The following is a 13,077-nucleotide window of genomic DNA, read 5'->3' as shown; positions in this document are numbered from 1 at the left end:
ATATTCACAAACAGATATAGTAGCTTAGGAAAGACGGTCATTTTTAGTACTGCTATCCTGCCATGCAATGAGATAGGGAGGTGCCTCCATATCGCTAGTTTTGCATTAATTGTAGCGCCCCTTCGTAGTTGTCAGTAAATAAAGATTTCTGCTCCTGGAGACCAGAACGCCTAAATATCTAATATATCCCTTCGACCATTTAAGCCATACGTCATTTCCGGGCATTTAGTGCAAGGGGTGAGTGGGAAAATTTCTGATTTAGTATAGTTCACGGTGTAACCGGAGTAATCAGCAAATGTGTGTATATCTGCCATTATGGGTGCAAGGTTTTTGTTGGGTTCACGGATATATAACATTGTGTCATCCGCATAAAGTGAGATCAGCTGATTGGAGCCTTTCATGACTATACCTTTATCTTTGTGTCGCAATCTAACTGTAGCAGCCATGGGCTCTATTGTTAGAGCAAATAGGATTGGCGAGAACGGGCACCCCTGTCTTGTGCCCCTCCCCAGTTCGAACATGTCGGACATGGTTCTGTTAGTACAGACTCTAGCCCCAGGCTTTGTATAGAGCAGACGGACATATCTGATAAAATTGGTTCCCACCCCGAACGCCTCCAACACTGAGAAGAGGTACTCCCATGAGACAAAGTCAAATGCCTTCTCGGCGTCAAGGGACACCGCTACCGCCTGTCTGCCCGGATCAATTTGTGCCATGATCCCAAACAGCCTGCAGAGGTTCAATGCAGTAGACCTCTGGGGAATAAACCCGTTTTGGTCCGGGTAGACCGGTGCTGGAAGTATGGGTAACATATGATTGGCCATGACCTTCGCAAACATTTTTGCATCGGTATTTATGAGCGAGAGGGGTCTGTAAGAGGACATATCCTGGGGCGTGCGTCTGGGCTTGGGAAGCACTGTAATAATAGCTTCCCTCATTGTAGGGGTCAATATGTGCTGTTCGAGGGCCTCCTCCCACGTTCTGATTAGAATAGGGGCCAGTTCCTCATGGAACTCCTTATAGAATTCAGCCCCGAGTCCATCAGAACCCGGGGCTTTACCCGACGTGAGATCCTTGATCGCTTCACCGATTTCTTCTATTGTGACAGGTAGCTCCAAAGCCAATCTATTTTCGTCTGGGAGCGTCGGAAGACCCAGTGAGGCCAGGTATTCTTTTATCTCAGTGGGGGTTTTCCAGTCTCTATTCGCATACAGTGCTTTGTAGAATTCAACAAATTCATCATTAATACCTGTATCGCTTGTGACCATTACAGTTGGAGCTGTTTGAATGGCGGCTATCGGGGCGTTATTTGTTTCATTCCTAATCAAGTTGGCCAGCATCTTTCCCACCTTATTCCCCTCTCCGTAGCGTCGCGCCCTCATGGGGGCCGCGATGTATCGTACCTCCCTCGTGGCTAAATTGTCAAAGTTCCTAAGGAGTTTATGAATTCCAGCAAGGGTGTCCCTATCGTGAGTGCGGCTGTATACCTCCTCCAGTTCTTTCAGTTCCCGTTCCACCACCTCGAGGTCCCGTCGCACCCCCTTCAAGAGTCCCGTTGATTTGGACATAAGGATCCCTCTAACCCAAACCTTGAATGTTTCCCAAACCGTGGATATCCGATCTACCATCCCCAGGTTGTCTACAAAGAAGTTGGTTATCTCCTCATGTAGTGTCTCGGCCACGTTTGCATCTCCCAGCAATCCCCCCGGCATTCCCCACCTCCTAACCTGTCTGCGAACATCCTGGAACACGAGGCTCAGTAAGACCGGAGAGTGATCGGACAGCGTGCGGGGAGGATCGTGCAGAGTCGCAGCGTATTCGAGATGTCTGAGGATATGAACCAGTAGTCTATACGTGATTTACTCTCATGCACGGATGAGTAGTATGTATATTGCCTATTATCCGGGTGCAACACCCGCCAAGCGTCTATCAGTGACAACTGCGGAATGAGTTGGTTCAGGGTTACCGCCGTTTTCGTGGGCGCCCTCACCACATTAGTTGACCTATCCAACATGGGGTCGAGTGCAACATTAAATTGCCGCCCCATATAATAGTTGTTGTGTCGTGCTTGTTAAGAGTGTTGAGTATTTTCAGATAGAAATCTGGGTCATCTATGTTAGGGCATAGGTGTTGACCAGGGTTATTTGTCTACTGGCCATTTCCCCCCACACCAACACATATCTTCCCATTGGATCTGCCTCGTGTCCCTTAATACGGAATCCTAATACAGGATGTATGAGTGTTATGACCCCCCTGGATTGTGAGGAATATTCTGTATAATAACGTAGCTTGCCCCATTTAGCCATTATGCTTTGGTTAACCGCTCCCTGAGCGTGCGTCTCCTGGAGCATTAGGATCTGAGGACCGTGCCTGGCGACATAGTTCCCTACCTTCCTGGCTTTCATTGGGTTGTTTAGCCCCCAGACATTCCAAGACAATAAGGTTATCTTCACTGCGTCAACCGTTCCCCCATACATAGAATCCAAGCCGTGCCATTGCTTCCACCATACCTTGAGTTTACCTGATGTGGGCGCATCGTGCACCCGCTAGACCTGATTTCAACCAACCTGGAACTGAAATTAAACCAATCCACACCCCAGGTCCCTAACATGCCCTGGTAGCAATAACATTCTGTAACTTCCCGATTAAACCCAACCCAACCCTCCACCCACATCATCCGCCCCAACTTGACGATGTACCCTTAAACCTTTTAGGAACTTTCCTGTGGGTGCCACGTTGTCGTCACGAGGCCACCAGAGCGGGGTCACGACCCGCTTCGAGCGTTACTCAGAGCCCCCCTGCGGGAGCATAATTCTGTTACACATCAACAAAGCAGCAACAAAGGATATGTGCGCAACCAGGTTCAGTCAACAGGGCCCCGGTCTACCCCTCCCGGAGAGGATCTTCCATTCTGGTCCAGCCCACGGCCTCTAGGTGGTAGGGGGATAGTTGCTTGTACATACGCCATGGCGGCGGCCGGGGTCTCGAAAAAGTGTGCTCTTCCTCCATACTGGATTTGCATCTTGGCTGGGAATATTAGCGCATATGGGACCTGACGTGCCCTCAGTAGCCGCTTGACTGGCTCATATGATCGCCTGCTAGCCTGTACCCCCGCCGCAAAGTCCGGATAAACATGTATGCGGTTCTCCTCATATTGTAGTGTCCCAATTTCTCTTGCCTTTCTAAGTATTGTATCTCTGTCTCTGTAATTCAACAGTCTAGCAATGATGGTGCGCGGCAGGGCTCCGGGTTTCGGCACGGGAGCCAGAGTGCGATGCGCTCGCTCAACCAGGAATTGGCTCGAAAAGGATTCTGTCCCAAAAAGAGTCTTAAGAAGGTTTTCCACTTGCTGTTGCATTGCGCCTTTCCCGAACTTTTCAGAAACCCCCACAATCCGAATGTTGTTCCTTCGGGATCTGGATTCTAGGTCCTCACATTTACTTTCCAACACGTTCATGCCTGCTTTAAGCTGCGCTATGTCACGATCGTGTCGCGCAATGGTGTCTTCATTTGTACCAATTCTGTCTTCAGCTTCAGTGATTCTGACGCTCTCCTTGTCGACTCTAGTTTTCAGTGCTCCTATAGTGTTGACAATGTCATCTAGCTTCACATTTAGGGATAGGAAGCCATTCTGCACTATCGTGGTAAGGCGATCAACCCTGTCGCCGCTGTCCACGCTAGGTTCAGCTGTTGATGTTGTCAACAGATCTGGTTCATGGTCGACTGCCTGGCTACTGGGTCCATCGGGCCTTTCTTTTTCCCGGTTGCCCCCTCTGCCACTTTTTCCTGTTTCCTCGTGTTACCCATGTCCGCCACACCAGCCGGGCCACCACCACAGCCCGACGGGGGTTATGGATCCTGTGGGACTATACCGCGGGGGCAGGTCGCCCGTGCCGCGTAGGATATTATCTGTCGAGTGGGCTTGTTCAGGCCGGGGTACCACAAAAATAGTGTTTCATGGAGCCATCAATGTCCAGGCGCCAGTGGTCACTTGTTAATTCGCCCACTTACAATGTGTCCTCCCACGTAGAAAGGAGCTGATTATCCCAGGTAATGTTCGAATCCGAATCAGGGCCCCGGCGTGGCGCTCCCAGATCCAGTCCGGCCCTATAGCACGGGGGAAGGCCTCAGGAACCCTTCCCCCCAACCGCTGAATGCCGCACAACTCACCGTCTCTGCAGCACCGAGCCCCGCGCCTTCTCTACCGCCAACTTGCAGGAAATATAGCACGCGCGGCAAGTCCCGGCTACATGCCAAAAAATGTAGTCGCTCCTTCGGTCACGGCTCAGGTCGGGGGGGGAAGGATATCACGCCGTCCGACGACGGCCCGCTTCTCAGCACCCGCCGCGTCGCGGCAGGGAGCTCCAGCTCTTGCCCTACTGGATCGCCTCAATAACTGCGAAGGCAGGGCCCCACTGGGCTCCCCCAGTCACACCTCGCCGCCGGTCCAGAGCAGGGCCCACGAGCCAGCAACACTCGCCCGGTCAGCTGCGTGTACAGGACCGAGAGGGGGCCACCTCAGTCGATCCGCAGTGCCCACGGGTCCAGCTCCGCGACCTTGGCACAACAGCTCCTCCTCTCTATGCCTCTCTGGCCAGAGCGTCAGCGGCGCGGGGCTCTGATCAGCTGGGCGTCCCTCGCGGCACACTCCCGGGCCTTCTCCCGCTCACCCCGCCAAAGCTGATATCTCCGTGAGTTTTAGTCCGCCACTCCCAGGATTTCAGTCGGGTGTGGACTGGGTCAAGGTGCACCCTCTGCTCGACTCCGCTATCCTATCTGGCTCCGAAACAGGATTCAAATATAATTCGGATTTCTGTTGGGCCGGTGCTCTCATTTCAGGTGGCCATCTTGGTCGTGCGCAACAGCGCCCCCCCGCCAGCCTCTTTTAAAAGGAATAAAAGAAGGACAGAAAGACATTAGAAAGATTACATGGACAGGTGAGATGATAGGTGCCTTTGATGAATTAAAAGAAGCAATTAGCACATCTCCTGTGTTAGGCATCTGTTAGGAATCTGAGGTGTCCTCTCTTCTTTCCCCAATATGTCCTCCTCCCAGGTGGCCAGGGAAAGGCCATCACCTTCTGATCCTGACCCTGGGGGTGTATTTGCGAGGGGAGGATCACCTGGGTGAAGGAGACTTGTGGAGTGGAGAAGAGGCACCCTTGGGTGAGACAAGGTATTCCCCATTCCCCATTTCCATTTTCCAGTGAACCTAATATCCCCCAGGCCTTTGTAGGTTACTGTCAGTTCCTTCCCTATCTTTCCCATACATTATTTCCCAGTAGATATCAATCGGGTACTGGGATGAGGAAGAGACAACACAGAGCCATACATCCTCTTTATAATGACTCTTACTTACAAGGATATTACTTTGGTACTGAGACGAGGAAGAGGCATGAAACATGGAAGAAAGACTGTTGGTTTGACAGGGTGCAGTCTCGTCTCACTGACATTGTAACTGATGACGGGAACTTTAAATCGAGGATACAATGACAAGAGGGAGACTTCTCTTTCCATGTGGAAACACGGTGTGACACGAGAGGAGAAGCGGAGACCCGGAGAGGCTGCAGCAACGGAGTAGCGGGAACCAGAGAGAAACCTGGTCAAGACTCACGAGCAAGCCAGGAGAAGTGGAACCAGCATTGTGGGAAGCTGCTGAGACACTGGGTGAGGAGAGAAGCTCCCTGGAAGTTTGCAGTGGCAGGATCATGAGGACAGTGATTACCGGTGCTCCAGGCAAGGCAGCAAGGTCAAGCGAGGTCCATCAAGGAGATGCCTAAGGCTGTGGAAAGGTGGCACAAGGCAGAGAGAGCTAAAGGAGGTGCTCCAATGCCATACAATAGCTGACCGACACGTGACTGGAAACCGTTGAGTCTGCCCAGAAGGCAGGGGGAAACCGGGGTGTGTCCAATGAACAGTAGCAGCTGAGAAAGTGTAAAACAAGTAAAGGTCCAAAACCAGAAGACCAAGAACTATTAAAGGGGGCATTATGAATAGTTGTAATTAACATTTTCAAGAAGCAAAAAGGCAAGAGGCATTTCCCATACTTGTGAACATTTTTCAAAGAAGCAAGTTATTATTGAAAGAAATGAATGGCTGTAATGAACATTGTCAAAAGGCAAACAAGCATTGCCAAGAATCAAGAAGCACTAAATAAGTTTCCTAGCAGGAGAGTGTACTGAGAAACTTATAACTGTGTGTGTGTGAAGAAGCAATAACAGAGATAGAGTTTGTTTCCAAGCAGAGAGTGTACTAAGAAGCTTATACTGGTCTTTGAAGGCAAAAGGCTACAAGTGAATTGTGATAAAGCCAGATATAACGAAGTATCAAAGATATGTGAATGAACATTAAGTCAAGCCTCATTGAAGCGCTGAACCGGTGGCATAAAGCATATAAAGCAAATGTAAGTAAGGCGCATCGGTTGCGTGACCTGTAATAGGTGACCATGTGGTCCAACACCTGTGTCTAGACTGAGTACATCTGCCTAATGAGAAGCCATTGTGATTAAACCAAAGGAGTTATATATGTTAACTTACATTAAGGAACTGAGCTCTATAACTTTATGAAAAGTGACTAAAACAGAAGAGCTTGGGAGCATCCCCAGGAGTTGTGTTGTTTGGAACATTGAGAGATCTGGAAGACTGTTTTATTCGAGAATATTGAGAGACTTGAAAGCGTGGGGAAGGGAACCCCTATCTGATTATGTGAACTAATCCTTTTCCATCCAAGAGCTGGAAGAAGCTGTGAACATTTATTTGAACACTTTTTCATTTGATGCGGACATCCCTACGCATTGTATACAGTTAGATGTGAGGGCAAGTATAGGTGTTGACACAGACAGACATTAGCTTTGGGCTTCCTGACACAGACTATAATTAGTTTCATTTAGGCATGAAACTGCCACCTTAGAATAGGGCAAGTTAGGCTTTTTTCCAGCATCACATTTTGGTTAATAAAAGTTTGTATCCCAAAAGTCTATTCAGTTGTCTGTGTCTACTTCATGATGCCTTCACAGATCACCAGATTATAAGGAAGATGTTTTCCTGTTTTTCCATTCAAATGGAGTTGTGATAATGGCTGCCCTCCCACAACAGTCTTCGATGGGATACAAACCAATGGCATTTTACAGCAGGATTCTAAACCCTGTAATGTCCATTATCCATGTGAGCAAGCATTGGCTGCAGATACAGAAGCCAAAAGGGCAGAATATTTCCCCAAGATATTAGACATTACAATACCCCAAACAAATCTGCATGTGCATGCAACATGGTGATCAAAGAAGGTTTTAATACACTGCCAGTAACACAGAGTGTAGAGTTACAGGCATGCATGCCACAAGAAGATCAGGAATTGTGGAAGAAAATGGGGTGCTTATTACCCCCCCCCCACCGAGGCAATTTGGCAACAGGATAGCACAGGAAAACCTGTCATGCCTACAAACTCACTCACAGTGTCTTGCAGCATCTATTTTGGATCACTGGTTTGTCCCAAATTTAAGTGAACATGTGACCGATTTTGTTTTTAACTGCATAGTATGTCATAAATTCACTGCTGGTCACACATTGAGAACAGTGAGAGGAACAATACCCTGTCCTACTGGACCATTTCGGCATTTGTACATGCATTATGTAGATATGCTTCAAACCTGTAATGGCTACACGTACCTCATAGTCGAATCATGCCCTTTTTCTCGCTGTATAGAAGCAGGTCTCTACACACATCCAGATGTCATATCGGCTGAAAAATTCCTCATACGAAAGCCATTTCCTAGAGTATGTGAAGTGTTCCGTTCTGACAACAGACCACATTTTGGAAATTAGGTGTTCAAACACATTACATCTCTATTGGGAACAAGACACACATTCTCATCTGCCTATCACCCCCAAGCAAATGGATTTTGCGAGTGTCTAAACGGACATTTGAAGGAATGCATTGCTAAAATAAAAGACACTTTGCACAAAAATTAGCTGCACTGCCTTCCTTTTTTTGACTCACAGAATCAGCTAGGCTTTCCCATCAGCCGACACCATATGAGCTGGTGACAGGACACAGAATGAATTTTCCAATTGCTCCTCCCTCACGTGCCCGAATAGATGCTGAGAATTCAGCAACAGTGATTGGTAAAGAAAATGCATGATTTTTTAATAGATATGACTAAATCCCTGAAACAGGTGCAGATGAGGCAGGGGGCCCCACCATGAATCACCGAAGACTTACATGAACATTTTGACCCTACTGGTTATTTACAACCTCTCCCATTTAAGCCAGGAAACCAAGTTCTGTGTCAAAACTTTACTAGAAAGTGTGATAAGCCGAGATTTGAAGGGGCAGAAACGGCCTAGATAGCTGCACCTTCAGCAGTAAATATTAGGGAAAGGCAAGCTTGGTTGCACCTCAGTGATATTAATAAGTATTATAATGAGGCCCCATTATCAGAAGATACAGAGCAAGAAGAATAAGATGTACAAAGACCTCAGACGAGAGCGATGAATAGAATGATTCATCAGCAAGATGAAGAAAATAAATAGAGACACTGCATGGTTTTTCCATTCCAAGAAGGATATGAAATGTTTGCCATAGACATTTTGTTTTTTCTGCTCTTTTCTTTTTTCTTGAAAACAAATGTATTCTTTTCTTGGAGTTTTGAACATTTGTATGACAGATTTGTTGTTTTACCCAAAAACGTGTATTGTTTTAAAAAGGAATTTGCTCTCATTTTTAGCTACTTTTTCTTGTGAATATTTATTTTCTGTTTTTTTTCAGCGAGACATGCTTTTTTAAAAATAATATCAAATGTTTTTTTTTGTTGCCCAAATGATCTTACAGACCCAGATATATGCAAAAGGTAGATTCCTTGGCTATCATGATGCTAGCATTCTTTTTTGCATTTTGTTATTTTTATTGTATCTATTGTATTGCAATAAAGCAGTTTAACAATAATGCTCTGGAAAGCTAGTATTCAGAGATGATAACACAAGTATAGATCCTGAAACATTAACAATAGGGATGACACCTGAAAAGTCCCTTGAAGTGAGCACACCAATTAAAAGAGTAAAAGAAAATGTGTAAGATGACATGAACCACATGATGCAGTAATTTGATAATTCCCTCCATGTGAGAAACAATGTGTGGTATCAACACATGCTGAGGGTGGGAAGGGAGAAGTCTGAGGAGAGCTGCTACATTTGTTCTTTCATTTCACACGCCATGAGCGCCTCTTGAGTGTTCATAGTGTGAGAAACCAGAAGGTGTCTCACACGCTAGTCCCCAGTGATCTGTTATACAGGTGGCCAGGACGCGGCCATTGCTTTTGGATTCAGTTCCTGGGGGTGGACCAGTGCGGGAGGATCACCTGGATGAGGATTCTTCAGAGAGTGGAAGTCGGACACTGAAGGATATGATGTGGTATGCCCTTCCTTATAACACCTTTTCCCCATCCTTCCAGGTAGGATACCTAGGAAACCAACCCCTGACATGAACACTTTCTCACGGACAGCTCACCGTGAGCAACAACGAACAAACACCAGAGCTGTATACCTGACCTGTCCCAACAACATGGGCAGGCAAGATCAGGTAGTTATGGATCATTACACACACCTGACTTCCATCACACTTCCCCACAATGATAAAAGGCGGAGCACGCAAACACACTCTGAAGGAGAAAAAACTCACGAGGAGACAGCAGTTCCAAGATGGCAGTTTAATACAAGGAGAAAGATGGTGAGACCATTACTTTTGTGAATCTTGGAAGTAAGGAACTGAATACCAGGAACGAAGGCTGATCAAACCTGGACAGTGTGTCGGAGGCTCTTTTGCATTGATAACCCAGGTGGGGACGAGTGATTGCCACAATGGTACTGTCCTTGGCTCCTACAACAAAGCAGCATCAGAAAAGACAGCACAGCCGGTGAGTTGGAGAACTGCTAACAAACCAGCTTGTGTTTCGAACCAAGGTTGCAAGTGGCAAATTTGTATATAGCAGTATAATTAAAAGCCATCAAGTATAATTGAACTTTTGGAGGTCAAGCAAAGATACCATATACAGAGTGGTCTGGCACCACATGGGCGCTCATTCAACAGTCTCTGTTAGGTATTCAACTGATGCTGAGTATGAGAAAAGGATTATTGAGATCAAAGTGATCATGCAATGAGTCAAGCTTAACCCTGTGCACATTCGAAAGTCTTTGATCAGTGAAAGTTCATCGAAATTGGTCCAAGCCCGGCTGAGGAGCATCTGGGGTGAACCATGAGTCACCCAAGAAAGACTTCTCAGATATTGATGTGAAAGGCTTCTGAGCCGGGCTGAGGGAGATCCGGGGTGAACTGTGAGTCACCCAAGAAAGAATTCTCTGATATGATGTGAGAGGGATCTGAGTTTGGAAGTAGGGGATTCAGGGTGAGCAACCTACATGTGGATACCAGTGCAAGTAAAAGAACATTTATTTGTTCGTTTTGTACAGCAGGCCCTTTGAGTCAAGAGACTTGCAAGAGGTAAAGAGGCCTGGACACAGAAGGCCCTGAACTGCGGAAATTGAACTGTATCCTTGTGCCGCAGAAACCAGAGTGTGTGCTTTGCTTGAGTGCCGCGACGTGCCCGTGCTGGAAACGGAGGGAAGGGAGGCCAACGGCCTGAGCATCCTGGCATACTATTTGTGAACACTTCTTTCTTTTTCATGAACATTACCCCACATTATTTGTAAATTAGTGGTAAGGATTGGCAATAGGTTTTTTTTGTATAGGTCCTTTTATGTTGACAAGACTCCACTAGGATTGTCTTTTTTACTATTTAATGGTTGTAGCTTGCTCCCATCTTTAGATTTAGGTTTAAATGGGCATTTATCACACCTTTGCAAAAGTTCAATAAACACCCTTGAATTGTCGACACTTGTGTCTGGCTTACTATTGCCATCATGCGCTCCATACAATAGCAAAAGAATTAAATACACACAAAGCACGTTGCGTAACACATCTTGCACTATGCACTTCAAGAGGGTAATTTCAGGGAAAACAGGCCACTATACACTGGGTAGTAAAGGCAGATTCCCTTTAAGAGGATAGCTTCATAAAACAAATGGCCCTGATGATTAACACAAAAACGCAACACAAGGTAATGAAACACATGTTGTCTGGCACGCAGAGAGGAGGAATTAAAATAGAGGATCATACATTTTTGCAGTGTACTGACACACAAGTGAAAAAAATACCTGATTGCTCGAATAGATCTCAATTACACATAGCAGGGAGAGTACTGACCGCAGAAGGATGGGTTGATGGACTGATATGCTTTAAAGCACAATCACTCATAATGACACAAAGGAGATTGTGCAGGATGCAAATAGGGTGTGCTTTAAAGAGTGGACTGAAGATTCCAAATTGCTTACCTGGGTAGAAGATGAAGCAGGACCAGTACCCATGATACCCCTAAAAAATACAAACCTATTTTCAGAAGCAATGGTTCAGTGAAAGTAGGAGTAAACAAGGGTTGCCAACGTATTATGAACCCATCAGGCATGAAGGTGGGCACAGCTGTATTAATTGGCCACTATTGGGCTTGTGGTTCAAAGGCCTATATGCAGATCACTACAAATTGGCGAGGCATGTGCTCCATAGTAGTAATAAGCGCAGCGGTTCTGGCGGTGGCACAGACTGAGGTGCAAATTGGCAATTTTCCACTGATGAGAGCAAACACCAGAATAAAAAGGTATCTTGCGATAAAACAGAGCCGAATGAAGAATCATCTTCAGCAGAATCAAGAGAGGTCTAAAATGACATACCAGACAAACATGAACTGTTCGGCAGAGAAGCAACGCTCTTTACCTTCTACCTTTCTGTGACTTCAAGCAGCAGTAAATGACAAATGGTTACAAATAAGATGATGGGAGTTGTTGCAAACAATAAACGCCACAGTAAAGAGGTTTAATGCCATTAAAGAGGATTTGAGAGCATTTAAGATGAATGACTCTCCAAAATAGGTATGTATTTGATCCTATCATGGCCATTGGGGGTGGGGGGGCATTTGTGCTAAGATAGACTCATCTTGCTGTATGTACACATGAGCAAATAATGTGCAGAATGGGTCCCTTACAGAGGCCATAACCTTACATAAGCTGCACAATAAGATGGTGTTAGATGTGGAGGACATTGAAAATGATGACTGATTTAACTACCTGGTACTTGTCCTGACAGCTGTTTGTGTCCTGAAAATAGCCCTGAACCAATGTAAAAAGGCTGGCAAGAAAAACATTGGGGGTGATCACATTCACTGATATACCCAAACAGATGGACTACCCCATATGCGCCCGCCCGATGGAGCTTCCTTTTGGACCCCATGTTCTAATGTCCTGTTGACCCCTACAATTACACCAAACATCGGGTGGATTGCAAAGTGGTTGGAGACTGCTGTTTTATGACATGTGGTCCAGAAGACTACGTAGCAGAAGGAGGAAGCCTGATGGAGTCAGGAAAATATGGCTACTAAAGGATGGCTATTATGGAATGGGCAGTGGTGAAGGGGTGATCTAAGATTCGACCTGAGGGGGACGGTAATGAGGCAGATGAATATGCAGGCATCACCTACTGCCCCATGCTATGCAAGGACCAATTGCTACCCCTACTCCTCACCATGGTGGTACAGGTGAGAAACAATACCAGTTGAGACCCATGAATCTAGGGGTGAGAGAGGAGAAAAATGAATGTAGGGTCTAAGAAGTAATACATTAAATAATTAATGTACATCCTTCTACCATAAAGAATTAGTTAGGTTGTGTGACACTAGTAGGGATTACACTTAGATAGTAGGAAGCACAAGTAGTGTGCTATATGTAGCTTAGAAGGCAGAAGAATTCAGGGATACCAAGAGAGAAACTCACTACACTGATAGGTGTGATGAATCTCGTGAGATCATCACTAAGACCATGGAATGAGCCACCTCTCATGTGGCCAGGAGAAGGCAGCCACTACCCGATCCTGACCCTAGGGGATGTATTATATGGGATGATCACATGGGAAGAAACTCATATCAAGGCGAATTGGTCCCCTTTTTTACTCATGATTCCCCTATTCTTCCTGAAGTATTGAT

The sequence above is a fragment of the Ambystoma mexicanum genome, chromosome 1q (genome assembly GCF_040938575.1).
Source record: "Ambystoma mexicanum isolate Mex_15411 chromosome 1q, UKY_AmexF1_1, whole genome shotgun sequence".
NCBI classification, from domain to species: Eukaryota; Metazoa; Chordata; class Amphibia; order Caudata; family Ambystomatidae; genus Ambystoma; species Ambystoma mexicanum.
This window is presented reverse-complemented; position numbering follows the sequence as displayed.